Here is a 4109-nt window from a genome sequence, read left to right on the forward strand (position 1 = left end):
TCATGTCCTCCCTTGGAGAAGATCACAGCACCGTGTCCTCCACATACACTGCTGTCCCAAACTGCCGCTGGGAATGGCCTTGGAGAGGGTCACAGCACCGTGTCCTCCCTTGGAGAGGGCCACGGCACCGTGTCCTCCRTGCACAGCACTGCCCCAGACTGACCATTGGAAATGGCCTTGGAGAGGGTCACCGCAGAGTGTCCTCCACACACACCACTACCCCAAACTGCTGCTGGAAGTGGCCTTGGAGAGGGTCACCGTAGTGTGTCCTCCACACAAACCACTGCCCCAAACTGCYGCTGGGAAYGGCCTTCAACAYAAACTAGCTTGTTTGGGACCATGTTTGACAGCTGAGGCCAAAATCATGCCAGGGTCCCTGCTAACAAGCAGGACAGTCAGCCACGTCTCATTGTGTTATTGGTATGGACACAGCCTACATGATCTGATCCGACGTACCTCCTGTGCGAGTGCAATGGTGGTAGTTGTGCTCGACCTGGTTGCTTGCTATCAACCATCAGCAAATAATAACAGAACATGATTTTCTCTGTTCTGCCTCTTTCAATCTTTTTAAGTGCAGTGTTTAACAAGCACGGTTATAATTCAGATCTCTCTGTGGAACTGAGTGGGAAGGAGATGAACAGCCTCTCCCAAGGAAGATTCATTTTTATTCTGCAAAGAGTAGCAAGGCAAGTCCATCACTATGGCCGTGCCAGCTTCATGAGAAGTATGAGCAGTCTACCTCCCAGAGGTGCACCAGAGGAGGAACAGGACTGCTGCTAGTATCCATGTCGTTTGCTCATGCAACGTTCAGTTATCTGCTGATAATTAGTAGGGCCTGGGGTACTGCACTTGTCTCTTTGGCTGATGAACATAATAACTAGTGTAAGTGYAGGGAGGCCAAGCAAACAAGGATGTAACCTGCACATATAGTTATACTCCTGCAGTTGCATGTGTGCAGTGTAAGCTTCCTGGAAATCTGGGTCTGTATCTGAGCTGTTATTGCCCATCTTGCTAGTTGTTAAAACCCATGCTGGCTACATTGCGGTTGATATGTGTATTGCCATGACAATCACAGCAGCGTTTGCTGCAGAGAAACTCCCCAAGCTGCACTCACAATAGGTTACCTACGTACTGCAGCCTGTCGTAGGTTACCTACCAGTGTCTGAGAGCTCCCCAGTGCAGAGCTCCTTTCACAAAATGCCTCTGAGCTACATAATTCCTGCTCCAGGCAAGTGCTAAGGTCCTGGTTAAAAGAAAAATCCCATGACATAAATTTAACTCTGGATAAACCTTATGTGGTTGGCAACGCCAGCTCTTCTCCACCACATAGGTATTTCACTATCAGTAGGTAGCTGTGACAAACTCTCAAAATTTTCTGCATGCCAATGCCAGATAGCCTGCAACATAGATCAATAGTTATCACTTTCAATTAAAAAAGAAATTAAATATCACTGGTAGAACTGTTATCTGTCATTCATATCATGATTTGTTAAAACAGTCACTCAGAAATAAGGAGACATAACTGCTACCAATCTGCTGCATCCAAATTCTGGAATAAGTTGCTTGGACTCCTACCAGTTAGTTGCGCTCAAAATCTTGGTATAGACAACATAGGAAAATAAAGGATTTACAAAGTCAATAAATTGTTGCTAGTCTAATCAAAGCACTGATTAAAGAATCATCAGATAAGTTACAATGATAGCAACACAGTTCAAATTAAGTATAGTCAAATTTATGTGTATATATATATATAAATATTTACACACAAACTTTGTAGTATCTACCACATTCTGTTATGTTATGCCCACTCTCCCATTACCCCTCAGGGTCTTAACATCAATGATCTTATTCTGGGGAGGAGGTAACTGGAAAGTCATCAGGTTTCCAAGTCCTTCACCAGGAGGGGGATTTTGCTGATGCTAATGGTTTCTTCCTCCTCACTGTAGGTCTAGCTGGGGTCATTTGTATGTTTGCTAACAGGCTTTATACCTTGCTCCTTTTTYTCCTGGTTTTGTAATTCTACCTAATTTACTATATGTGGGGTGTTCAACATGCTAGGTAGTTGTGTTTTGCTCTCCCTCTTACCCCTGAGGCTGGTTTTACTCAGCTCCCAAGGCTGCATTCTTTCCATGACTGTTAATTGGCCCTGGCTGAGTTGCTTATAGCCCTGGGGCCTCCAATATCACCCTCTGCCTGAGCTTCCAAGGTCTCTGCTCTTCCTGTGCTGTTACTCCTCTATGCTGCATTTTATTCTAGACTCCTGGATAGTTCATTCTATGCAGGAAAACTGCTTGTTATAGAAATACATATAACAATAGGTGTAGCCTCATATGACTGTACAAGGGGAAGTGAAAATTAGAAGTAGTCAGTAGTTACTTGGTCATTAGATAATTGCTGGCACAAGCCAAAATAAATCTGCAGGAAAGACAAGAGGTGTCCAGACAAAGCCTGCYGGCTCCTGATGCCAGTGTCAGCAGCTCAACACGAAGCCTTGCGGCCTGTTACTAGCAGYGGTTCCACACTGCTTGCTGGCCTACACAGTTCATAAAGCTCAAGCGCATCCTGAGCACAAAGACAAGGAGATTTGCAAGGCCACAGGTCCCACAGCACAGGAGGGGGAGCCTGCCCAAGCTATGCAAAAAGGGACCTGCTRAAAGTAGTCCAAAATGCAGAGAGAAATGCATAGCGAGCACACAGCTAGCAACTGGACTCTATAAACCACCGAGAGTACTCTTCTGAAGAGGGAAAAGTCTTGTCAGGAACTGGATTTGTGTTTTGTAATGATGGCAGCCATGGAAGAGAACACAAGCCTATGTGCCTTTTTTTTCCCTTTTTTTCCACACTGATCAGTTTTGTCCTTTCTACACAATACTTGAGCTTTGCTGAAAGGTTTTAGAAGACTTTTTTTTTAAAATATTTTCTATTTTTGCTTTCCATTTCGCCTAAATAATAGCCAAGCAGCTAATGCATTTTCTGAGGGGAATAGCATTTTGAGGTACTGCAACTTTCAGCTTAGTTCCTTTGTGACTTACCTAAGATCACAACAAATGCAGGGCAGGGAATTAGTCCTTGGTCTCCAGAGTTGTGTGTTTAACTGTGCAGCTGAAATAGGGCCTCTGTGTCACAGAGCTTGAAGCTGAATGAGTCTCTTTTTAAAAAGAGAAGTGTTTTTGCCATATTTCTTTGGAAGTCAATACAGATAAAACAGATCAATTAATCAATCAAGTGATCACTTACCACTCTCTAAAATGGGGTGGGGAGGAGGAAGAAGTATTGAAAAGACTGTATCCGATCTAATTGCAGGAGAATTTTAAGATGGTAAAAGAGGATTAACTTTTTATTTGGTATTTGCATGTTAGGGCTACTGCCCTTGCAAAGTAGATCTTATTACAGCTTGGAACTGTATATAGCAGCACATTTACCAGTGCAGAAACCAAAATAGCCAGTAGTGCAACAGTGTACTTAGCACACTGGCTATCGAAGATCCAAACTCAGTTTCCTGCTGCAGACTGGCTCCCTAGTTSCCACGCTTGTGTAAGTCTTCTGCTTTGTAGGAGTAATTAATTAGTAGCCATTCTTATGGTCTTAAGAGTACGCAGTTACTTGTGGAAAGCAGGATTTATACGGAATAAAATCTTGGAGGAGATTTGACCCACAATTGCATTCTGTCATCTTTGATTAGGGATGGTGAGGTTGAGATCCTCATATGAATTGTTCAACTGAAGTAGACTTCCCACAAGCTGCTTGAAAGCCTTAACTTGAAGACAGCAGGTCTTGCAGGAGTAAGTATGCAGGGAGAATCCTCTCCCTGCATTTCTGCACAATTATTTTGAAAGATCTCAATTTCACTCCAAAGAGGAGGAATATACTTTAAATCTCAGAAGTTTCATAGAACAAGGGGAATGCTTCTAGCCCACGTCTAATCGCAAATTTTCCCRTATTGCCTGTATAACTTTTGCAGAGAAAAGGATTCCTCGTTTTTCTTGGCCCTCCAGACCTGCCAGTTGTTCTGCAGATGTGTTTGGCTGCGATGTGGGTGCTACCAAGACGAGCACAAGTTGCCAGGTCACCTCTGGTAATTGCTCAGTGCAGCTCTGTGTTGGAGAGCT

The sequence above is a fragment of the Nothoprocta perdicaria genome, unplaced genomic scaffold (assembly GCF_003342845.1).
Source record: "Nothoprocta perdicaria isolate Ctin4 unplaced genomic scaffold, notPer1 scaffold_141, whole genome shotgun sequence".
NCBI classification, from domain to species: Eukaryota; Metazoa; Chordata; class Aves; order Tinamiformes; family Tinamidae; genus Nothoprocta; species Nothoprocta perdicaria.